The sequence below is a fragment of the Macrotis lagotis genome, chromosome 2, assembly GCF_037893015.1.
Source record: "Macrotis lagotis isolate mMagLag1 chromosome 2, bilby.v1.9.chrom.fasta, whole genome shotgun sequence".
NCBI classification, from domain to species: domain Eukaryota; kingdom Metazoa; phylum Chordata; class Mammalia; order Peramelemorphia; family Peramelidae; genus Macrotis; species Macrotis lagotis.
Window position 1 is genome coordinate 62651097 of NC_133659.1, and position 27040 is coordinate 62678136.

The 27040-nt window shown below is 36.6% G+C and overlaps 1 protein-coding gene across 1 annotated transcript in view; it reads right to left on the bottom strand.

Moving 5' to 3' along the window:
- SELP (selectin P) overlaps positions 1-5561 on the bottom strand; it is a 62663-nt gene extending 57102 nt beyond the window's left edge. The window contains exon 1 of the mRNA XM_074221965.1: positions 5385-5561. The gene's annotated coding sequence lies outside the window, so the exon portion shown is untranslated. The remainder of the gene's footprint in view (positions 1-5384) is intronic.
- Between the last annotated feature and the right edge of the window lie 21479 nt (positions 5562-27040).

The following is a 27040-nucleotide window of genomic DNA, read 5'->3' on the forward strand; positions in this document are numbered from 1 at the left end:
ATTCGAGGGGTTTTAGGAGTTCACTTTCTGCAGAGCTCACAACAGGAAACATGACAATTTTTGTATCCGTTATCAACATTTCAATTAGTGATAAAAACAGAAAAATAGATTTATGGTATGTTGCTTGTCCTTTATTCTTGAAGAAGATCATGATATCAGGGTGGTGATGCCAAGACATGAATGTTAATTAGATGTGAATGAGGGAGTACTGTGCTAAGTCCCCAGCCTCACTTTCTCCTCTGCAGTCATCCAGATATGAGTCAGGATGATTTGAGATGGCCCTGGATAAAAGACAGTCAAGATTAAGTCATTTACCCAGAGTCATACAGCTGGTAGGTATCAAGTGTCTGAGGTTGGATTTGAACTCAGGTCCTCCTGACTCTAGGACTACTACTCTATCTACTGAACCACCTAGTTCATAAACTATGTAACCAAATACAAAGGATTAATATTAGATAAATCTAAAGAAAACAAAAATTGGGAAAAGCATTAACTAAATAACAAATGTAGGGGCAGCTAGGTAGTGTAGTAGATAGAGCACTGGCCCTGGAGTCAGGAGTACTTGAGTTCAAATATGACCTCAGACACTTAATAATTGCCTAACTCTGTGACCTTGGGCAAGTTACTTAACGCCATTGACTTAAATGAATAAAATTTTAAAAAAATAGCAATTGTCTTTCAGCTAGACTTTATTGGTAAAATACAGAAATATTAATGATTTATTGAGTATATTTTATATCCTTCAACTTTCTTAAAATGTTAGATTAGTTTCTTTAGTTCACTCTTTAGGTTCTCTAAACTATTATATCACCTGTAAAAAGTAACAACTTTGTTTTCTTTTTGTATTTGCATATTTCCTTAATTTCTTTTTCCTTTCTTTTTGCTATTACTAGCGTGTCTGTTCTGTTTGCAATGTGTTCTCCAAGAGGACTATGACATCAGGGAAGTGATTCTATGATATGCAAGTGAATTGGATTTAAGTGAGGGAGGGTTGAACAAAGTCACCAGCCTCACTCTCTCCTTCAGAGCCATCAGAGTCCAGTGGCAAGATAAAGATCAGAAAGGATAGAAATGGTCCCAGATACAATGGGAGACCTTGACCTCTTTAAGTTAAGATCTTTCCCAGGTCTCAGTTTGACTTAGCACCATTCAATGATTAAAACTAGGTAAGAAATAATGAAAAGAATGGCCTCTTTTAGGTAATCAAAAAAAATAATCTGGGAGGGGAGAACCCTTAGAATTTCTGACCAAATTACAAACAACTGTTATTGTTTGACCTATGAGGCCCCAAACAATGACCAATGAGAGCCAGCTGAGTTTAAGGCATTGTAAGAAAGAAATCTAGAAGCAGAGCCAAGATGGCAGAGAAAAGGCAGCAACCCACTTGAGCTCTGCCCCAAACTCCTTTGAAAAACTTTAGAATAAGAATAACATTTCTAGCATTATAGTGAAGAGTAGTAATAATGGAAGTCTTGTTTTACTCTTGATCTCATTGGATAAGCCTCTTGATCCCCAATACAGATAATTCTAGCTCTTAGTTTAAAAAGTTCTACTTATCATATTAAGTAAAAATGCACTTATATTTTTTTTGCTTCTTTTTTTTACAGGAAAGGGTGTTGTCAAAAATGGATGTTGAAAGTTTTTTGTATCTATTGATACAAGCATGTTTTGTTCTTATTAATATGATCAATTCTGTGTATAAATTTCCTCATATTGAACCAGGCCTGTGTTCCTGATATTTCCATCTTTGTCATAGAGTAAAATCTTTGTATTGTATTCTTTAGCCTTTTTACTAATATTTTAACTTAAATTTTTATATAAATATGTTTTAGGGACATTGGTTTGTCACACCTTCATAGTCAATCTGTTGCCAAGTCTTGTTGATTTTACCTTGGTCACAACTCTGGGATATGTCCCTGTGACACCATGACTTACTTCCCTAGTTCATCACCTCATTCCTGGACTGTTACCAGAGACTGCTAGTTCATCTCCCTGCCTCTTAGACTCTCTCTTCTCCAATCCATTTTCCACTCAGCTGTCAAATCAGTCTTCCTAAAGCACAGATAAGACCATGCAGATTCCTTAGTAAACAAACTCTAGTAACTCCTTATTGCCTCTTGGATCAAATATAAAATCTCCTCTTTGGCATTTAATATCCCCTCACATCCTGGTTCTTCCTACTCTTCCAGTCTTTTTGCATCTTAAACTCTACCACATAGACACTGGCCTTCCTTGCTGTTGTTTGACCAAGATACTCCATCTCCTGACTAGACATTTTTAATCATTATTTCCAGTGCCCAGGTGGATCTGTTAGGACATTAGGATATTATGATACCATGAGAAGAAAAAAGATATTGGAGGAAGATATGGGTTGACCCATAGCTAGTAAATGTCTAAGACTGGGTCTGAACTCAGATTTTCCTGACTCCAGGTCTATACTCTACCCACTTTACCACCTGATTAACATTTAGTCTAACCCTCTCATTTTTAATCGTTTGTTCCTATGTCTGTGCCACTCCGTTAATTCATTCTATGTAAGCCCACTCTCCTCACCGATATTCTGTAAATTTGTGGGCAAGTGTTTTTCAGGTTTATATCAGTAAATGTCTTTTCTTTGAACTAATGGTGTCAACTGGGTAACTATAGAAGGAAAATTCAGTGGCATTCAATAGTGTTCAGGACCTCAGATGGATTCACAGAATGCCATAACCATGAGTTAGTAATTCCCTAGGAGACCTGAAAGACACGTTGGGAAGAATATTCCAAAAGAGAAACTACATCACTAAAAATGGAAAATATTTGTTAGATTTCTAGCAAAGTATTTTCTCTATCACTTTCAGTAGAGGCACTATATCTGAATGCTAATATTATAGTCCCCAGTTTGTTGCACAAGGAACAAGAAATAATGTTAAAGAAAACAAAGATAGGGAGAGTAGCTGAACTAGACAAACAATACACAGGAGGATGTTGGGGGGATTAATTCTTAGAAAGAAGGGAAGATAACCAATTGCTTGGAAACAATCACAGACAGTTATTACAGAAATAAAGTGCTTGAGAAACCATTAATCCTTATATTTACTTTTCCATTTCTAGAGAATCTTTTTGAGAGTGGTCCAGAATTCACTGGGAAGAAGGCAAATGGTTGAATTTCCTTTGGAAGATAAGAGAATGCTCTTTAATTAACTTTCTTCCACCCTTCTCTCTCTTAGAGTTCCTAACTTTCTTCAGAGTTCAACTCACTGCTTGTTCCTCCTGGAAGCCTTTCCAGATCCCTCATCTTCTGGAAATTACTGTATAAGTTTTGAATTGGCAATTCTTCACTGGCCATATGATACAGACTCTCCAGGTTCATCAGAATTCTTTCCACTGCCCTTTAGTTGGGCTGAAATTTCATTTCTTTGGAGATTAGGGTTCCTATCACTCTTGAGTTATATAGCATCATCAAAAAAAAAGATTGAGGTTTAAATGATAGAATTTTGGCTTAGAGAGATCATAGGATCATAGCTCTAGAGCTGTGGGAGAACTTAGAGGAATAGTAATAATAATAATAATAATAATAATAACACAGCTTTTATGGAGCACCTCTTATATGACAGGCACTATGCTACAGATATTACAAATATTATCTCATTTTATCCTTGCAATAACCCTGGGAGGTAGGTGGCATTATTATCCCCATTTTATAAATGAGTAAACTAAGGCAAACAGAGGCTATAATTTGCTTGGGGTTATACAATAAGTTAGTAAGGGTCTAAGACTGAAACTGAACTTGAATCTTTCTTATTCCAGGTATAGAGTTCTTTCCACTGCACCACCTGACTGACATTTAGTCCAATCTTCTCATTTTACAGGTACAGAAACAGGTCTCAGGGAAGTCAAATGACCTGCCTAAAATCATATAGCAAGGTGCAGCTAGGTGGCGTAGTGGATAAAGCACTGGCCTTGGAGTCAGGAGTACCTGGGTTCAAATCCGGTCTCAGACACTTAATAATGACCTAGCTGTGTGGCCTTGGGCAAGCCACTTAACCCCATTTGCCTTGCAAAAACCTAAAAAAAAATAAAATAAAATCATATAGGAAATAGGCATCAAGTACATCATGAGCTTACTGACTCCAGCATCAATGTTCTTTCCATTGTCACTGAATTATAGTTAATATATTTCACACTCTTCTCCTTTAACGTACTTTTCTTAAAATATCACACAGCAATAAGTATCACACAGCAGCTCATTTTTAAAATTATTTACAATTTCTAACAGGGTTGCTAACATTACATTATAATGAATAGCCTAGAGAAATAATGAATTATTTAAATGTGCCTCCCTGGAAGTAATCAAATCAACTTTAATTTTTAAATTCTCAAATAATTATATGATACTGATTCCTGATAAGATAGAATTGTCTAGCACAATAGTATAATAGAGTATAATAGCCACCATGGGAATTTATTTTCCTTTGAACAATTACTGAGCAGGAAAAGGCTTCCTGTAGGACTTTTACTTGAATGAATTGTTTATTCTTTAAATGTGCTGAGTAAGTTATCTTCCTCTTTGGGTTCCTGCTCATTGTTTGCCATTTCTTTATTGAGATAGCTATCTCTATGTCATATATCACCTACAACTGTCACAAGGTGACATATACTGATGAAAAATGATGGCATTTCTGCAAAAAAAGTAGTTTACTGATAGATTTCTTCTGCTCTAGGGAGGGGAGCTAATAGGAAGATGCAATGGGGTGTCATTGGGGCTGCTCTGATGCTCTAGACAGTGTAGAAGGGGAAGAATGTTCTTCACCTCTCAGGACCCTTTACCTCTGTCTCACCTGGCTTCTTGGTCATGGCTAGATGTCATCATTGACTTAAAACTGTGAAACTGGCCAAAAGCAGAGCAGGAAAGTGATTCTCCTGGATGGGTCCATTAGTTCCTCTCTGTCCCAGGTCATGGATTCTATTATATAGACCTATCTACTGCTTATTTAGTAACTAGTAGCCATTTCAAGTCTTTATAAAATTAGGAAATAGATAGAGCACTGCTTCATTTCATTCAATATTCTTGGGGCTGCATTTCAAAGATCCATTTAGATACAAAGAAGAAAGACGTGATGTTTAAGGAAGGATGGAAGAAGGGAAGCAAGGAAGTACTAGAGGGAGGGAAGGGAGGAAGGAAGGAAAGACCAGGAGGGGAAAAGAGAGGGAGGGAAGAAAGGAGGGGGGGAAATAAATGAAGGAAAAGGGAAATAAAGAAGGAAGGAAAGGGGGAAGAAAGAAGGGAAGGAAGGAACAAATGGACAAAGAAAGGAATGAAGGAATAGAGAGAAGAAAACAATCAGTCATTTAGAACCTCCTCTATGTGCTAAACCGAGGTATTAATGAAAAAAGGTACATACATAATTATGGTAGAGATCAAGAGGAATGCAGACTAAATGAGAAAACTTCTTCTGCTAATAATTCAAGGATCCTTGATCTCAAAAGTCTGATTATTTCCACTGATACCCTTCAAAACACTCTTCCTACTTTATTAAACATTCTTTGTGACTTGTGACTGAAAGAAAAAGTCATTAATTATCTGGTGATCAACTTCATGGTAACTAATTCCTTTGAATTAACTAGATGATGCTAAAACATCAAAGCAGTCGACTTCAAGACCCATACTCAGAGCCCATTCACTTTGGCCTTTTGGAATGTGGACTCTATTGTCAGAACCTTAGAGTTTCCAGAACACTGATGCTGAGGCAACCTTGTATGACTTAAGTAAAGAAAGGTTTTTATGAGATTTACAGCTTTGTTAATATAGGGTATGACCAATATGAAAATACCTTCTATGGGTAAGGATCACACCTGCTCAGAATAGTGAGTTAATAATAGAGAATTATTTGAGGGCACTGAAAGTTTTAAGTGACATGCCAACATCACACTGCCAGCATATGTAAGAATTAGGACTGGAATTCAAGTTTTCTTGATTTCAAGACCAATTTTCTATGTACTACCCACTACCACAGCATCCTCTACTATAGTAGCAATTATCTCTTTGAATCATATTAATAACTATAGTAATAAATGTAGCTCTAACTAGAGGTTTGTTATTTAGATTTATTTTGTCTAGTTGTATAAGATTTTTCTAGTTTAGTGATTAAATATATTTGAGTCCAAAAATAGACTACAACTCAAAAATTAATCTCTGAAAAAAGAATATAATTATATACTGAGAAATAATCTTAATCAAAGGCAGAATTCAGGCTTTATACTGGTGAAGTCCTTACTTGTATCATTGTGTTCTATATTTCATAGGTTCAAAGAGCCCTTGATTTTTTTTACAATTCCCTGATTTTTTTATGTAAGGGAATTGATAGTTCAGTGATTTGTGTAAGGCCATGTAATTACAGTGGTTAGTAGCAGCTAGTTACATAGCTAATATGTGAACATGAATGAAATGGCTGGACAACAAAAAAAGGACAACACTAGGACCAAGACTATCACATGCTCATGCTGCTTATTTCCTTTGCAACTTGGCAAGAATCATATGTAAAGGAGGTGGTGGGTTGAGATGAAACACATTTTTGGAAACTCTTAGGGCACCCTGCCCATTGTTTGTGTACTCACAGGACTTCTGTTTTTACTCACCAAGGAAGCAGGGGCCCATTTAGAATACAAGGTGTTTGAAGCCATCCTACTTAACAGGAAGCAATACAATTGTTACCCAACTAGAGATTCTGATTTTCTTATTCAGAGTGTATATTCAGCAAAGAGCATTTTCTCCTCACCCCTGCATCTGACTTTTCCTTCCGTCTTCCTTTCCTTTCTTCTTTTCTCCTTCCCTTTATTCTTTCTTCTCCTTCCTTTGTCCTTCTTTTCTTCCTTCATTCTATGTTCCTTCTGCTCTTTGGTATTCATCTGTTCTTAAATTTCAGTGCTTTGATTGGATAGCAAAAATCTTAGGAAACAATGGGCATCAGGGACATGTTGACATGAAGAGGGTGTTGGGTGGGGCTAAGGCTTGGGTTTGCCTTCTTAGCTAACTGGAGTCTTTTGTAACATCAGTGTGGTTTTTTTCTGATGAATTATTAGAAATCATGTGTATTCCTCTTTCAGTTGGGAGGGTTCATTAGATGCAGGTGTTCAAAGAAAGGGTTAAAGATTAAGCAACAATTGAGGCAATAGTTGCAATCTCCTTGAGAACTGAAACTATTGCCTTTATAAAAAAATCTTGCTACCCCTAATGTAGACCCATGCCATTACTAAGTGTTGAGTGTGGAGTTCAGACAGATACTCAATTCCTGCTTGTGATAAGCCATGTGGAGACTATGTGTTCTCCTAGCCTGGGAAGGTAATGTGATGTATTGGGAGGGGGGCCACTGGAATTGGAATCTGAACTCCTGGGGTTTAGTCTTGGCTATGACACTTCCTAGTATGTGATGGCAAGTGGCTCTTGACTAATTACATGGCTGTGGACCAGTCACTTTGTCTCTCTCAGACTCAACTGTTTCATCTGAAAAATGGTAGAGCTAATACTTGTCTTACAGACCCCACAGTATGGTTGCGAGGAAAATTCTCTGAAGACTGTAAAGTATTATATGTGTAGTCATTAGACCTAGAAAGGATATTAGAGGTCACCAAGTCCAATTGTTTCATTTTATAGATAGGAAACAGAGGCTGACATAAGGACAGTGCTTTCACAATATCATAGTATCACTTAAAGCTAGAAGGGAATCTTACAGTTCAGCTAATCCTGATAAGAATTATTCTTTTACAGATAAAGAAATTGAGGCCAAGGGTGATTAAATGACTTACACAAAGTCACACCAGCAACATGTGATAGAAGCAGGATACTAATCTAGTTTATCTGACTCTGAATTCAAGGCTCTTAACATCAAGATGGTGCATCATTGCATCATCAATGAATAACGGTCATGCTTGTCTCTAAGAATGTTTTTGAAGAGCACAAAAGGCATCTGTTTAATTATTTGGCAAGGGTTTTTTATGCCAGATCCTGGGTTCTTTAGTGTAGGCAGAGAATCAATTACCTGAAAGTGTCCTCTGCTGCATGACTTTAGGGAGTGATAGATGAGAGAGAGAGAGAGAGAGAGAGAGAGAGAGAGAGAGAGAGAGAGAGAGAGAGAGAGAGAGAGAGAGACAGAGACAGAGAGAGAGAGACAGAGAGAGAGAGACAGAGAGACAGAGGGAGACAGAGACAGACAGAGAGCGAGATGGATAGATAGATAAATGAATAAATAGACAGATGGATGGATCGATGGATGGAGATAACTGACAAGGAGACAGTTAAATAAGCAGGTAGTTAGGAAGAACATTCATATTATACCATGGTGTCTGAATACACTTTCTCCCCAAGTCTATACTATGAGCCAGAAACTGTGCTAGGCATTGAAAATATAAATACCAGCAAACAAGAGAGTTCCTGTCTTCAAAGTGCTTTTACTCCACTGGGGAAGAACAATATAATGAGGGGACATATCATTCATAAGGGGTGGAATACATAAGTTCAGGGTGCCATAGTTTGAAGTTAACTGGAAAGTGGTTCCCAGAAAGATAATTTGAAAACTTAACTATCAGATTCAGGGGCCCCAAAGTTATAGAGCTCAAGGTTATGATGGTGATGGGGTAAGGGTAGATGATTACAAGTGTGGAGGCAGCATGATGAATACATAGCTGGGAAATTCATAAAGGTCTTCATGGCTTACACAAAGTAATTGAGTAGAATGTGTATAGAGCTATTCAGATTAAATAAATGTAAACAAACCAAACCAAAACAAAACATGTACCCAGGACTGTGGAAGATACCATTAAGTTTATGATCATATATGAGCAGAGTAAATAACTATCTACATAACTTGAATTAAGCACCCCTGCTAAGGCTCTTCTGCCCCCACCAAAATATTTTCCACACTTATTGCAGGTGTCACAAGTGCCTAAAATTCTACTGTTAGAAATATTCATTTCATTGAGACTCCTGTTAACATGTAAATACCTTTAAGGTATTTAAAGAATAGCATGATGCTGGAGAAAGATTGTTGAATTTGAAGTCAGCAACCCAGTGTTAGAATTTTGGCTCTATCATCTAACACCCATGTGACCTTGGAATAATTATTTAACCTCTCTGAGTCTCAGTTGCATCTTTAGTAAAATATGGAGTTTGGATTTAGATAACCTCTAAGGTATATAATGTCCACTTCTAAATTTGTGGTGCCAAGCCCTTATTCTCATTTAATACATCAAGGTGATTATTGAGGGGCAGAGCCAAGATGGCAACAGGAGAAGAGCCTCTCTTAGGATCTCTCTCTCTCTCTCTCTCTCTCTCTCTCTCTCTCTCTCTCTCCTCTCTCTCTCTCTCTCTAATATTTCAAAACTCATAAAATAAGGACTCTAACTAAATTTTTGAGAGACAGAACTCACAGAGGTATCCAGTGAGGCAGTTCTCCAGCTCAAGGTAACCTGGAAAATAATAGAAAGGCTCCTCTCTGCAGGGTTAGAGGGGCTGCCATCAGAGTAAAGGAACTTCAGCCTCCCGGAGGCAGACCCAGGGCACCTGGGAGCTGCAGCTCACTGTAACGGGGAAGTTTCCTGACCTACACCCCAGGGGACACTGGGCACAACTTGGAAGATCAGTGGGGGGACTTCTGAGAGCACATGAAACCCAGCCCTCAGGGCACTCAGCAAACAGCATGGTGGGCAGCCCAGATCCAGGATACAGAAGCAGGTGAAGCTGATAAGCAGGAGCCCCCAGGCAACTGAGCCTTGAGTACTCAGTGGACCAAAGGTAGGGGAGTAGAGAGAGACTTCCTAGGTCTGTCCTTTGTACCTGGAACAGGACTCTGGGGCTCTGAGACCACATTCAGATCCTGATCACAGTCTAGGCCCCCCAGAGAACAGCAGGGCTCCCTCTACTTCAGTGCTGTGGCAGAGGGGTGCACTTGTGGTCATTCACAGACCAAGAGGTAAGACAGAGCTTCACACACTGAGATCCTTGTGGGGGGCATGTCCCAATAATACTCAAAAGCTCAGCATCACTCCAAAACCATGCACAGGCTGGGGAAATGAGTAAGCAGGGGAAAAAGGGAACACCATTGAGAAATACATTGTCTATGATCCCAAGAAGGATCAAAACACTCAATCTAAAGATGAGGAAGTACAAGCTCCTGCATCTAAAGACTGAAAGAAAAATGGAAATTGGGATCAGGCTATGACAGAGCTCAAAAAAGATTTTGAAAATTAAGTAAGGGAGATAGAAGAAAAATCAGGAAAAGAAATGAGAGAGATGCAGGAAAAACATGAAAAAGAAGTCAGCAGCTTAGTCAAGGAGATTCAAAAAAATGCTGAAGAAAATAACATGTTAAAAACCAGCATAGTTCAAATGGATAAAACAGTTCAAAAAATTATTGAGAAGAATGCTTTAAAAAGCAGAACTGGCCAGATGGGAAAAGAAATAAGAAAGTTCCCTGAGGAAAACAAATCCTTCAGATGTAGAATGGAACTGAGGGAGGCAGTTGATGTTATGAGAAGTCAGGACACAATATTCCAAAACCAAAAGAATGAAACTTAGAAGAAAATGTGAACTATTACATTGGAAAAAACAACTGATATGGAAAACAGATTCATAAAAGATAATTAAAAAATTATTGGGATACCTGAAAGTCATGGTCAGGAAAAGAACCTTGGCATCATTTTTAAAGAATTCCTACAGGAAAATTGCCCAGATATCCCAGAAGCAGAGGGCAAAATAGAAATGGAGAGAATCCACCAATCTCCCCTGAAAAGAGATCCAAAAAAACAACCCCCAGGAATATTACAGCCAAGTTCCAGAACTCCCAAGTCAAAGAGGAAATATTACAAGCAGTCAGAAGGACACAATTCAAATATCATGGAACTGCAGTCAGGATCACACAGGACTTAGCAGCAACTACATTAAAGGCTCATAGGGCTTGAAATATAACATTCCAGAAGACAAAAGGGCTCAGAATGCTCTCACTCTGGACAGCAGAATTTTCTTGCTGACCTTCCAAGTTGTCCTTGGAAATCCGTGGACTGAGAGATCTGGAAACCACCACAACTGCCACAGACCCAGGTACTCCATATTCTAGATGACTGGAGCCTGTTTGCTCCCATGAGGCCTGGGCTGCACTGAGGGCCCTTTCTAAACCTGGAGTAACAGATCATTCCCACAGATCTTCCCATTTGTCTTGGACTGGAAAACTGTTTCACTCAATCTTTTTGTGGGTTCTGCTACATTAGAATTTGGTTAGAGTCATCATATAAAACATATTTGGAGTGGTTTGGAGGAGTGCTCATGAAAGCCCTTGTCTTTACTCTGCTATCTTGGCTCTGCCCCTCAATAATTTACAATTATTTTGATGAGAGAGAGAGAGAGAGAGAGAGAGAGAGAGAGAGAGAGAGAGAGAGAGAACAGACAGCTGAGGGAAAGGGATATAGGACAGATCAATTTTAATTAGGAATGAGGAGATTTAGAACAAGTCTAGCACCTTGGAGAAGACCCTCATCATATCTCAACACTGCAATAATAGGTTCTTCCTCATCTCCACCCATCCCTTATCAATATTCCATCCTCCTTTGTCTCCTCTCTGATTCATCCTTCAAACAATTGCAAAAATAATCTTCCTATAATAAAGGTTGGATCATATCACTCCCCTTCTCAAAGACTATCAATGCTCTGCATTGCCTAAAGAAAAAAAATAGTCTTCTTGTTTATGCATCCTTTACCATCCAGATCCAGTTATCTTTGTCATTGAACTTTTTCTGCATTAAGTGTACAGGAGGTTATAAAAACATTTTGAACCTTAGAACTGTAGAAGCAGCTGGGTGGTAATAGAGCTCTGACCCTGGAGACAGAGTACAAATGGGAGTTCAAATCTGAGTCAGGTAGTCCCTCCTTGGGCAGGTCAGTAGCCCTGCACTCCTGAAGGCTTACCATATTGGTTTGGGACTTAGTATGGATGTCTAATTGGATTTAGCTTTATCCAAGCTCAGAGCTTCTAAACTCAAGAGATAAATCAGCTTCCACTGCTCCCCCTTAGTTTTTTCTGATCTTTACCCTTGTGGTGAAGAAATCATCTGTGCATCTTCAATTCTGATAGCAGTCCTTGTAGACAATTGTCTTGGACAACTGCTACTGTAAAATACTTGTGGGGGTCTTCATCTCTAGAATCTTGTCTCTTGCTGAGTTCAAATGTGACCTCAGTCGTTTAATAATTACCTAGCTGTGTGACCTTGGGCAAGTCATTTAACCTCATTTCCTTATGAAAAAACAAAAAAGAAACAACCTTAGAACTATTGACTAAGTTTTTTTTATTTTAATTTTAACTTTTTTTGGAATCAATTAATTTTTGAGAACAGGTTCATAACCTGATTTCTGTGACTTAATGAATGTTGTACCTACAGAACAGATATTATGTTACATGTTATAAAATGATCTGCTAATTCTTTCCTGAAGTTATCTTACCCTCTCTTACTTTCATGCATTTATAAAACTATCCCCATTGCCTCAACTGTATTAACTGTATTCCTATCTCATGTTGAAATCCTTCTCCCCTCCATGGGTCAGCTCACATGCCATATCTATTAGGAAGGCTTTTTAGATTCCCCTAGCTGAAAGCATTCTCACCTTCTTCAGTTTTTCTTAGAGTACTTTGTCTGACTTTTTTCTTTACCCCATGACGCTTTACCTGCCTGCCCAAACACACACACACACACACACACACACACACACACACACACACACACACACAGACCCCTAGCCGAATGTGAATGTGCTCTTCTTGAGATTGACAGTATTGTTTTCATCTTTAAATTTTAAGCATATCTCACATGGTCCTATGAACACTATAAGTATTTAATAAATGTTTTTGAAAGTGAGATGAAGTGAATTTTGCCCAGGGCTTGCCTTGGGTAGAAGCCAGAAGTAGAAGAGGCAGTGGCAGCTCTTCCTGTTATTCTCTAATCTAGTAAATCTTACAGGAACCTCCGTCACACTGAACCAGTCCAGTTAAGATTAAAATTCAGCCTATGCTATTCTAGACCATTATCATTTTTCCTCTGTTAATGTCTCTTATTGTGGAAAAAATATAAACAAATTACAATTAATGGGTATTCAACTTCCTTTAGACTTCATGGAAAAGTCTCCTTGTTGAATTCCATTAAACTCTTTTCTTATGAAAAAATGTAATAGTTAAGGTGATGAACTTAGTGGATATTTTTATTATTCAAATTTTTAAAAATAACATCTAATCTAACCAATTTATCACATATGAAAAATAAAGACTAAGTTATTTGAAGCTGTTATGATGTGATGTCAGAAGAACTGGGTTTGAGTTGTGTCTGTGGATCTGTAGGCAAGTCATTTAGCCTCTCTTGATTTCAGTTTCCTAAACTATAAAATAGAGGAGTTGACGTTGATGGTCCTTGATGTTCCTTCTGATTTGAGATCAACCTATACTACATTAAAATCTCATGGAAATTGGAGTCTGTTTGTAGTAACTCAGGGAGCATCTGTTCTAGAATGGTGGCAGTGGGTAGAAAGGAAACTGTTTCAAGAAATATTGCAAAAAATGGAACCCACATTTGATTGCTACTTGTATATAAGAAGTGAGCAAGGAGGAAGAATCAACATCAATATCAGGGTTTCATACAGAAGACATTAGATGAATGGCAGGTTCACTGAAAATAAAGCAAAGGACAAATAAATATTAAATGAAAATATGTTGAATTTAAGAATGTTGGAATGATACTATAAGGACAAGTTGAGTGTTAGTAATCACACTCACAGAAGAAGGGGAAAGGATCAGCCCAGGAGAAAAAAATATGAAGCAGATTTGAAGGGTTTGAAATTTGTGAAGGTCAGTCATTGTGAGATTATGGAATGAAAAATTTAAGAGAGAAAATGATTCAGTCATACAGATGACTCAAGAAAGAAGAGAAGGAAGCAAGGAGCTGAAGGAAGAAATAGAAAAAGATGAGCCAAGGAAGGAAAATAGATGAAATAAAAGACAGAAAGGATGAGAGAGGAAACAGAAGAGAAAAAAGAAGGAACAAAGAAAAAGAAGTTGTTAAAGTCAAGAAAAAGGACAATACAAGTCAAAATGGGAAAAAAAGAGACAGATGAAGGTTCTAGAGCTGAAGATCCCCACAAGTAGCTTACAGTAGCAGTTCTCCGAGACAGTTGTCCACTAGGGCTGCTACCAGAATTGAAGTTGCACAGTTGATTTCTTCACCAGCAGGGTTGAAGCAGAAAAAACTAAGGGAGATCAGTGGAAACTGATTGATCTCTTGAGTTTAGAAGTTCTGAGCTTGAATAAGGCTAAATTTAATTAGACATCCATGCCAAGTTCCAAATCAAAATGGTAAGCCTTCAGGAGTGCAGGGATACTGGCCTGCCCAAGGAGGGGCTACCTGTCTTAGATTAGAAACAAAGCTGTTCAAAACTTTCATGGCAATCAGCAGTGAGATTAGGACTATAAGGAGCTGCTATACTTTTAACTTTGGTTGGATGGGGAGAACCAGTTTCTCTCCTCTAAAAACATGATCCTTAAAAACAGGGAGAGAAAGGGACAGATCAAGAGAGAGAGAGAGAGAGAGAGAGAGAGAGAGAGAGAGAGAGAGAGAGAGAGAGAGAGAGAGAGAGAGAGAGACTTTCCACTGAAAGAAGAAAAACAGGAGAGAAAAGTCCTGAAGAGGCAGAAGGAAGTTGAAACCTGAAAGAATATGACATAGAGGAAAAAAAGGAAGAAGGATTACTTGGAGCTCAATAAAAAATATGTGTTCTCTTAGAAAGGAAGGAATTGGATTTTGCAAGGAGGAGACAGCCATTTGTTCTTCAAAGAATGATGATGTGTGTCTACAGGAATATCCCATAAGTATAGAAAGAAAAGATGAGATGTATTGGTGACCACTACAATAGCAATGTTAAAGAGGACACAACTAAGAATAAATCCTCATAATTTCATTGGTATAATGAAATTCCAGGTGAGAAAACTTCATCTGATATGTATATTAGCACTTCATGAGAAATTAAGTGACTTGCCAGAGTCACAAAATTATTGTAAAGTGTTAAAACACAGGTCCTCCTGGCTTTGAAGACAGTGTTCTATCCACCACAATAGGCCGCTACTTTGAAGAAATAAAATTAAAATATCAATTATTTTCATGAAGAAAACTTTATCTAGTATACAATATTTTTAGTATTGAGTTGTTAAATGTTTATCAAGTTTTCATTATAACCTCAGGATTACTAAATTACCCCCAATCCTGAGTACATTAATTCTGGATAGGTGCTAATATAAGAGAGCAAACCAAGATTCAGGCTTGTCTAAGTAAGATATATGCTTTTTGATCACATGATAGCTCACATGGTAGGAATAGAGTCAGATACTTCTTTCTCAAAATAACTCAAAATGGTCTTCATACAATTTGCAGCCAGAGGCAAGAAAAAGAGTGTATAGGTAGGTAAATCCCCTTTACATATCCACCAAACCATTTGTTCTTCTTTTTCCATGTCCCATAATGTAACTCTTTATCATCTCAAAGTGTGAACACTTCATATATAGCTATAAGCAACATGACCCCTTCCTAGCCCCTTCCAATCTTCCAGTGGAAACCGAGCATATTCTATGAATATGGCCATCACTACAAATATAACTAAGTGATTCAGTGCATAGAGCACTGGGTTTGAAGTTGGGAAGACCTGAGTGCAAAACTGACCTCAGATATATAATAGATGTGTGACACTTAACGTCTCTTTGTTATCATACCCTGGACAAGGAAATAGAAAATCACTCTAATATCCCTGCCAAGGAAATCACATGTTCAGTATTGGTATGACATGGTCCAGAGAGTCACAAAGAGTTGGATACAATTGAACAGCATCAAATAAGGTCCCATACCTTTCATCTATCCTGTTTATCTTGAACAAAGTATGCTGTTTCAGAGCCATATTCTATTCATGAGTCCCATCCTATCAAATGTCAGTAATTTGCTTTCTTGAATTAAGTTCTCTTATTAACTTTATTTGCTAGTTATAGTTTGTGCATTGGTGGTTATTTTTGTCCTTCACTATCAAAGAAGACCACAGCATCAAGGAAGTAATGCCATGAGAAACACATGAATGAGTTGGGTGCTGTGTTTAGTTACCAGGCTCCCTTTCTCCCTCAGTGGCCATATATGGATCAGGACGAATGGAGATGGCCCTGATACGAGGCCATACAAATCAGGGTTAAGTGATTTGCCCAAGATAACACAGATAATTAGTTACAAGTGTCTGAGGCTGGATTCAAACTCCCATCCTCTTGACTCCAAGGCTGTCGCTTTATCCACTGCCTAACCTAATAGTCATTTAACGTAACAGAAATTATTTCATTCTTGTTTTTTGAATATTGTCCCCTATGAATTAGTTATTCCTTCTTTTATTCTTCTGGTGTTGCAACTGTTACTGTTCATGATTTCTAACCTGAGAAAAAATTTTTAGCAATTTTTCATCTGTCTTCTTCCCTTTTCAGGTTATAGTCACTTTATTCAGATTCACATGATTCTGGGCAAATGTAATTTTATTAGTCTTCATCTATTGCACTCTATCCTTGACTAAGAATCTATCATTCTTTTATTTTTTAAGATATAGTCCACATATAGTTTTAAGATGTAGTTCACAAATCTAAATGTATTAGATACACTGTTCAGCTGACAAATTTACCTTTGTCCTTCGATGTTCTATGATCAACTGACTATTAGCAGTGATGAAAACACCATTTGTGTACCTAAAAATCTCTATTTCTTGCTCAGGAATCCATTATTCTTAGTAATAATGCTTCTTTGTCCTCTTCTGGAGGTATCAACATCTCCACACCCAATGCCATAATATATATTGGGTTGCCACTATGGATTGTGGCAATCCAGTAGTCATTATATGTGGTAAGTTTTAGAAGGCTGACCTATTTTGTATATATGTCTCAGGAAGAGAGCATATATCTACTCTTAACATAAATCAATTTGGCAATTATCCACCTTAGTATTCCTCAAAATGAAAACCCACATCACTCTCACCACTGCTGAATGTCCCCTCTCTATGGCATCTTTAGAGGCACGATATCATTCCTTGGAACATTTTCCTTTTAATTGCTTCCTTGTAAATAGGTCCGGTTCCCAATAATAGGAAATGAGCTTGGTGTTTTTATTACTTAGTTCCAATTTGGGGGAGGGGTGGCAGAGGAGGAGAGAAAATCTAATTTTCCTGCTCTTCAAATTCTTGAGATGAACTTGTTAGTGTTCTTTTCTGCCTCACCTAGCCTTATTTCATTTCTCCTTAAAGGTTTTCTTCCTTCTCTTGAAGAACACTTAATTCTCCCTGATAATTAGCATTCTACAGTCTTTTCATTTTATGTTTTAGAGCATAGTCATATTATATTTTTGGATATATATATATATAGTAAAATACTTATTTAATTTAATTTAATTAAATACTTAAAATTAGAAAATACTTAGTTCCTTGAACTTTCTTGTGGGTTATACAGAGCACTAACAAATAGATATGCCACCCCTACTTCCAATCAAATGTGAAATTTTTAAGGCTCTCTCTAGCCATATGTGACTCAGAGGCTGGTACTGTATAATCATAAAAGAATCTTATAACTCATCAGAGATTCAAAGTACTAATGATTCAGGGTGCACTGGGCTGGAACTAATATCAAATACTAAAAGAGATGACTATTTTCCTATAGTCCTTCTAACATTTATCAATTTCCCTTTTTGAAGACATCTTTGCCAATCTGATAGATATGAATTGGAATTTCAGAATTGTTTCAATTTTCCTTTCTCCTATTACCAGTAATTTGAAACATTTTTTTCATGTGGGTGTAGTATGAGTTTCTTCTTCTGAGAACTGCCTCTCCATAGCCTTAGACAATTTATCACTTGAGGAATGACTACTTTTCTTTTAAATCCGAATTGATCAGTCAATAAGTATTGTTTACTATATAGCAACCACTGTGCTAAATTCTAAGGATATAAAAAAAAAGACAGCCTCTGCCCTCAAGGAACTCACTTATATAACTTAGAAATTAACCTTTGTCCAAGAAACTGGGAATATTTTTCCTAATTATTTCCTTTATAATCTTAGTTTTATTAGATTTGCTAGAGCAAATCATTTTGATTTTAAATAATCAATATTATCTATTTTATCTTCTGTGAGTCTCTCCTTTATCTGATCATGAACTTTTTCTCTTATCAGTTAATCTGATAAATTCCCCCATTTTTTCCAATTTATTATCTATATATATTTATTTGGAGTTTGTCTTAGTTTAAAGCATGAGGTGAGGGCATAAACCTAATTTCTTCAATACTGCTATCCAATTTCCCAAGTTTTTGTCAAATAGCTTTTATCCCAATAACTAAGGTCTTTCTTTTTTATGGAAGACTGGGGTAAGATACATTTGTTCCTGAATGTTGATAATATAATCTTTTCCACTGATTGATTTCACAATTTTTAAACCACCACAAAATTGTTTTGAGAATTCCTGAATTCTATTATTGTTTGAAGCCCGGTACTGTTAGACCCCCCCCCCCCACTTCTTTCTCACTTTTTTCATCATTTTACCTTTTGAGATTCTTGACATTTTATTGTCTTTATCTGAATTTTGCTATTATTTTTCTGTTTCTATAAAGTAAATTTATGATAATTTAAATTATATGGCATTGAATATGTAAATTAATTTGGATAAAATTGTTATTTTTACTCTCCTACCCATGAGCAAATACTATATCTCCAATTACCTAGATCTGTCTTTATTTCTATAAATGTGATTTAATGCTGTATTTATATTGTTCTTATGTACATCTGTATGATGGTTAAAGACACTTTTGCTTCATACCTGATTTTAATGGGAAAAATCCTAGTTTATCTCCATTGCAAAAAACATCTTAAAGATCATGTTATCATTTTAAAGAAAGGTTTATTTATTCCATTTTTTTCTAGTGTTTTTTTTTAACATAAATGGTATTGTATTTTTTCAAAACCCTTTTCTGTATCTATTGAATAATTGAATGATTACTGTTGGTTTTTATTTAATATGGTTAATAATTTTTAGACTATTAAGTCAACCCTGAATTCCAGCCGATTCATGGTATATAATTATTGTGATGTATTGTTTTAACCTCTTTGCTAATATTTTATTTGAAATTTTCACATCTGTATTCATTTAGGATATTGATCTATAATTTTCTTTTTTCTGTTTTGACTTTTCCTGGTTCAAGGATCGAGGGTCACATCATATCTGTATCATAGGTGGAAAATGGCAGGATCTCTTCTTTTGCCCTTTTTTTGCAAACAGTTTATTTAATATTATTCTTTAATATTTGATAGAAGTCATTTATGAAACCATCTGATCTGGAATTTTTCTTAGGAAATTTATTTTCCTTCTGAGATTAGATTGTTTAAATATTCCGCTTCTTGCTACACTAATTTGTATATTTTATATTTAAAATATTCTTTTATTTCATTTGTTTTTGACATATTTTTGAGCAAAATAATTTGAAATAAGGCAATATATGGCAAACCTCACATATATATATATGTATGTATAGATGATTTAATAAGGAATATGTATAGAGGTTCAATTAGCTCATCGATTTATTTGCTCATTTAACAAACATTTATTAAACAGTAGCTGTGGGCCAGGCTCTAGAGATGCTTAGATAAAAATGAAACAGTCGTTTTCCTCATTGAATTTACATTCTTTTTGTAAAACAATATCCAAATACAGATATATGAATGCTAAATATGTAGAAAGCAATAGGGGGCAGCCTTGAAACTACCCAAACACTGAAGTCAGCATCTACAATTGAACTTGATCTTGAACTTTGGATAGCATTAAAAGGCAGAGGTTTTCAAGTTTCCCTCCAGTCCTATTTTAAAATAATCCCCCCACCACTTTAAAATATCAAATCTCCACAAAGACAGACTAAGGAATTATTTTTTTAAAAAAATTAAATTAATAGGATATTTAGAAACAAAGCTTTATTTCTCTTTTTTTCTTTCTTTTTTGTCACAAGTCTAGTTCATATTTTCTTTTCACAAGAACAAGTGTTCTCATAGAAAATTCCTTATCATCATTATGAAGCTAAATTTATCTTTACTTTTACCAACACATCCTGTAGCACAATAGTCTTGCCTATTCATTCCTATCGTTGTCCTCCAGTCCATGAGTCAGGTCTTCCTAATTCAAATGTCTGTCCCAGACATTTTTACTTAAATGATTTTGAATTACAAGCTTAATAAGTTCTGCCTTATTTTTTCCATTACAAAAATAAGGGAAAGGCACAGCAGTTACCTGAAAAGTTGGTATGGGAATTTACAACAATTTGGATATGGAGAGAAGGGTAGGAAAAAGAGTAAAGAATCAAGGATGACACTTAAACTGTGAGCCTGGGTGCCTGGGAGGATGTTGGTTCCCATCACTGTAATAAGTAAATTAGGATGAGAAGAGAGAGGGGAAAAGATAATGAGTTCAGTTTTGAATATGCTGAATTTGAAATATCTCTGGGATATCCAAATCAAGGTATCCAAAAATTAATTGGAAATGCAAGACAGGGGGTCAGGAAAGAAGCTACTGTTGAATAAACTGATCTGAGAATTGTCTTCATAGAGGTGATAATTAAATAAGATTACCCATCAAAGTAGTATAAAGAGAGAAGAGGAGAGAGCCAGATAGAGTCTTGGGGGACATCTATCATTAGTGGGAAGACCTGCATGTGGCAAGCATATCAAGCTCATGAAGAAAAGAGATCAGACAAATAGGAGGAGAACTAATGGAGAAGATAGTAATCAACAGGGTCAAAGATTGCAGGGAAGTCAAGCAGGACCAGGAATGACTAAAAAAAAAATGACCATTTGACTTGGCAAATGAGAGATCACTGGTGACTTTAGAGAGAGAAGTTTCAGTTGAATCATGATGTTGGAGGCCAGAAGGCTGAGGAAAGGAAGGGAAGATATCAATGTAGGTGGCCTCCTTAGGGATTTTAGACACCAAATGGATGAGAAATAAAACATAAGAGCGAGGGAAGATTTTTGTTTTTGAGGTTGAAAGAGACATAGGCATGTTGGTAAGGTAATAAGGAAACCACCAATATACAGGGAGAGACTGAAGATTTATTATCATTTCTTTTTTTCACTTGTATCCTATTCTCTGACCCCATTTTGGTTTTCTTGGCATAGATACTGACGTGGTTTCCTTCTGCAGTTCATTTTACAATGGGTAATGGAGGCAAACAGAATTAAGTGGCTTGCCTAGGGTCACATAGCTGGTAAGTGTCTGAGACTAAATTTGAACTCAGGAAGTCTATTTTTTTTCCTGATTCTAGGTCTCATATTTTATCACCTGTAGCCCAGTTGAACATTAGTAAGGAAGTAATTAGAATAGTTAGGTAGTGTAGAGAATAAGAGTGCCATCCCTGTAATCAGAAGAACCTGAATTCAAATCCAAGTTCAAAGTCACCTAACCCCACTCGCTTCAGTTTCCTCATCTGTCAAGTGAGGTGATGTAAATGATCTGTAAAATGAAGGAAATGACAGATTGATTTAAGTAGCTTTGCCAGTAAAACCTCAAATGGGGTCATGAAGAGTTGGACATGACTGAACTGTCTAAAGCATAGCAGCAAAGGGGATAAGAAGACTAAATTAGGTTGAGCCCTGCCTAAAGTCAGTGGGAAGGACTTTTATGTTTAATTGTCAAGGGTGTGTGGGTAAATATTTAATATCAATCACTCTGAAAATGCATATGGCATACCTTTAAATTTAACCCACATTATTACTATTTTCTCTACCATTCTCTTAAGTTTACACAATAAGCAAAACAATTCAAGTCTTGATTTATATCACTTGCCTATTTCCAAGGTAAAAATGTTCACATTGAAAAGTTAATAATCAGTTTTCTTAAACAAGTAAGCTCTGCTCCCATCACATTCTTACTTATGATCTATTCTCACCCTAGTTCTCTATAGCATTCCATCTGAGTAACAAAAATTCTGTTTTTAAACTGCATAAACAAATTATAAGAGCTAAGCTTAAACTCTAAACGAAACATTATGCTCATGTGCTAGTCCTTGGTAATAAGAAGAGCATTGGACTGAGAATCAAGACTTGACTCTGTCTCCAATTTTCTGTGCAATATTAGGTAGGTCACTTCCATTTTTGACACATTTCCCTGACTTGTAAAATGAGAATGAGTGGGTGAGCTCTAAGCCCCATCCAGTTCTAAAACTGCATGATTCCAAATGTGATTTTTTCATTTTCTTGGTGAATTTTTGTTTCTTTTAAATAAAATAACTCAGAATATTTTTAGGTATTTGAGAGGAAGCATGAAATAGCATGGCAACCATCAGTGGGGTCAATTTAAATGGAAACCATCCATGAGAATGCCTGCAAGCCACAAAGGGACTTAGTTTTAAAATATAATGTTATCTTGTAATTTTATATTTTGTCATATTGCAGGTCTCATCAGGTTGCTAGCCTAGTGTTTGCCACTTCTGTTCTACATTGTTGACTGTAATAAAAATAACTCACTTTGAGAGCTTTTAAGTTGGCAAAGAATTTTACATATATTGTCTCATTTCGCCCTCATAACTTTATGAAGTTAGAATTATTATTATGCCCATTTTACAGACGAGAAAACAGGTTTAGAGATGGTAAGTCATTTGTCCAAAGTCATATATCTTGTGGATATATGTGGAGATGTTCCTGAAAGCCAAAACAACCATTCTATTTAGAAAGCTCATCTTCCATTCTGTGACTTCGCCTCTAGTCCTCTCTAAAGAAATTAGCTAGCTATATCAACTTGAAATGGAAACCTTTCAAATTCTGAGCCTTTATTTGAAGACTCAGAATGAATTTTTACAATTGTCTTCAAAAGCATGTCTCCACATCCTGTTCTCTCTCCTATTCTCTGCCTTTAGCACCCTTCTCTCCCTTTTCTCTTCCATACCCTAATCTTGAGTTCTTAACCATGGCCCTCCTGACCACACCCTTGACTTAGTCCTGCTCTAAGAACAAGTGTTGATATGTGTACTTGCAGGAAATGTAATAAATGGGGTACTTTCCTATGAGATCTAACTTTTATAAAAAATTTGCATGAGCCATATTTAGAACATTTTTTTTCTTTTTTTCCTTTGTTAAGGCTTCATGACTCTTTGAGGTTTCCCATTATTTCAACACTCATAAAATCCAAACCTTTCCTGAGATAGTGGAGGACAGGAAGAGTGGTCACAGCACTGAGTTCTTTTCTCTCATAGGCCACCTAAGAGTCAAGAGGAATGTGGCCTTGACTATTAGAAATTTAACTCATTAATGGTGAAAAAGGGTAAAAACATCACTTGTACAAAAATATTTATAGCAGCCCTGTTTGTGGTGGCAAAGAATTGGAAATCAAGTTAATGTCCTTCAATTGGGGAATGGTTTAGCAAACTGTGGTATATGTATGTCATGGAACACTATTGTTCCATTAGAAACCAGGAGGGATGGGATTTCAGGGAAGCCTGGAGGGATTTGCATGAACTGATGCTGAGTGAGATGAGCAGAACCAGAAAAACACTGTACACCCTAACAGCAACATGGGGGTGATGTTCAACCCTGAAGGACTCACTCATTCCATCAGCACAACAATCGGGAACAATTTTGGGGTATCTGCAAAGAAGAGTGCCATCTGTATCCAGATAAAGAGCCATGTAATTTGAACAAAGTTCAAGGACTATTCCTTTTAATTTAGAAAAAAAACCCAGATATCTTATTGTCTGATCTTGTTACTTCTTAGACTTCTTGTCCCTTCCTTAAAGATGTGATTTTTCTCTCATCACATTCAATTTAGATCAATGTACAACATGGAAACAAAGTGAAGACTGACAGAGTGCTTTCCATGGTGGGTGGGGGGAGGGAAGTAAGATTGGAGGGAAAATTGTAAAACTCAAATAATATCTTTAATAAAAAAAATTTAAAAAAAAGAAATTTAACTCATTATAGTTGTTATCCAAGAAAATTTGAAATCAGAACACCCCAAACGCAAAATCATGGTTAGAGTAATGAGGGGAAGGAGAAAAAGAGAAGGTGGGGACAGAAATAGACAGATAAACAGACACAGAAACAGAAAGGAGAGGAAATGGAATGTTTGTTCATTGTTTCCTTTTCTAATATAATTTCTTCCTACTAGTACCTTTTAGGGTAAAGAGCGAGAGATGGCTTATTAAACTTCTACCAACTCTGCTACTTACTGATTATATGACTGGATAGGAGAATGAATGAATGAATGAATGAACTAACATTTATTGTCAGTCAATAAGCATTTATTAAACTCCTATTATGTTCCAGGAACTATGTTAAGCACTGTAAATACAAAGAAAGGCAAAAAATAATTGCTGTCTCCAAGGAGTTCAAAATCTATTGGAGAAACAACATACAAATATCTACAAAGCATACTATATACAGGATAAATAGGAAAAAATTAACAGAGGGGAGGCACTAGAATTAAAAGGGGTTGGAAAAGACTTCCTGCAGCAAGTCAGGAATCAAAGATGAAGAGGGAGAAGGCATTCCATGCATGGGTAAGGACAGAGAAGTCATCCAGGATGTTAGTGCCATTTATACATGGGGAACACATGGAAGGAGAGATGAATTTAATGGGTAAGAAGACTGGGGGAAAGGATGGGTTATAAAGATTTGAATGCCAAACAAAATTTGTATTTGATTCTGGACGTGATAGGGAGTCACTGGAGATTATTGAGTGGTGGATCAATATGATCAGACTTACATTTTAGGGAAAAAAAACTTTGAGGATTTAATGAAAGCTGGACTGGAGTGAGTTGTAGCAGACAAACCAACAGCAAGATATTGGAATGATCCCTAAGAGAAGTAACTTAGAACTGTTAGGAGGTGGCTATGTCAGAGGAGAGGAGTCATGTTTGAGAGATATTGCAAAGATGAATCAACAGTCTTGGTAACAGACTTGATGTGTGTGAGTGATAGAGAGAAGTCAAAGATGACAGGAAGGTTGGTGTTGCCCTCCATAGTAATAGGGACATTTGAAAGTGGGGAGACTTAAGGGGCCAATGTTTGGTTTTAAACACTCTGAGTTAAAGATGTCTGCTAGACATCCAGTTTGTGGTGCCTGGAAGGCAGTTATAAAGTGCTTGCTCTGTAAAAGCACTATGATAACCTGTATGGATGCAAAGAGAAAAGCAAGGTCCTTTCTGTTCTCAAAGAGTTCACATTCTAATGTGGAAAAACACACATAGGAGGGTTTAACTTCAGGGCAAATGATAAAGTCTAGTGTTCAAGAGGGCAAGCCCAGAGGGAAGATGGTAATCTGGTGACCCTTATGGTATGGTAAGGTCCTACTTGGCAATAAGCACAAGAAGAGAGCTAATGACAAGACCATAAATTCAACCCTTTACTCACCAAGAATCATATGTCACTCAGCTTTACTGAAGAGGAAGGTGAAGTAGTCCTTCATTATGTGCTTTGTTCCCTGCTGATTATAAATGAGCTCATATTACAATTGGCCCTTTGGACCTCACTTCTGCCAGAGACCAAAACTAGGATCTCCTTGTTCTTTATTTTCTTTTCCTTCTCTTCCTTAGTCAGATAGGTAGATAGATGGATGGATGGATAGATAGATAGATAGATAGATAGATAGATAGATAGATGATAGATAGATTCTGATCTCTGCCTTCTGAGTTCCTCCAAGTCTGAGCAAAAAGCTCATCTTCTATAGTGAGGCTTTTATCATTTTCTTGTAATTCTAATACCTTCCCTCTGTTGATTAACACTTTTTATTCTGCATATGACTTATTTGATTATAGTTTGTTTATTGTTTCTCTTATTAGATTGTGAGCTTCTCAGGGACAAGGAATGTCTTTACCTTTCTATGTGTCCCTACATGTAGCATAGCACCCATTACATAGTAGGAACTTAATAAATGCTTTTGTACTTTTCTCTTATCATGCCTACCACCTCGTTGTCACTTAATAAATGCTTGGTGATTGATTAATTGATGGATTGCTTTGGCACAGGTCATCCAAAATAACTTGAAATCTCTCTAACCTTACCTCTGCCTCTCAGAATACTTTTCTTCTTTCTATTAGGACTTTGGTGAAGTAATTTGGTCTTGTTCTTCTTTTTACTGATGAAAAACTTATTCTGGGTCAGCACCAGTACAGGTATCAGGACTAGAAGCACAACAGAAGATTGTCAGTGTTATTAGATCGATGTATGTTCTCAGAAGAATTTGGTGGTAGACACATGTATCTATCTTAAACACGTGAAGAAGAAACCAGAATGCTGAAATGAATAATCCTTACTGAACACACCTGTCTGCAGACTCCCTACATGAAGGTTTCCTGAAGATTTCATAAATATAAATTTACATCAAATTTATGAAATGTAATTGCAAAATCCCTCACAATAATCACTAGTTATTGGTGCTCGCTTCTTTCACTAATTGTCATGTATTTTCTTATCTGTGTCAATGTTTTTATTCTCAACCCTATGCACTTCTTTGTTGTACCTATTTATCGAATGTAAGTTCCATGAGGGCTTTAAAGGACGGATAGCATTCGTTTCTCCTTTTGAATGCCTCAACAAGAATGGAAAATCATTTCCTTATGAAGCAGTCTATTCTTTTTTTGGATAGCATTGTTTATTAGAATATTTTTTCTCATCTGAAATGAAAATTTCCCCCCATGTAATTTCTGCCCATTGCTACAGATTCTTCATTATGGAGCAGTACAAAATAAACCTGTTCTGTTTTCTACAGTACAGTTCATTCTTTCCTGATTCTCTTGGTATTTCCCTTCTGCTCCTTCTCTGTTATTCTTTTCTTCATCAGATAAAAATGGTGCAGTGCCCTCCTCTCTCTCTGTCTTCCCTTCACAGTCCTTCTCTTGCATTGCACAGAGTTGAGGGATTTGACATTGACAACAGTCAACTGTAGGAGACAGGCACCAATGTGGAAGGTAAAGGAGAGAGTGAGAGGGAAGCAGGGTCAACAAT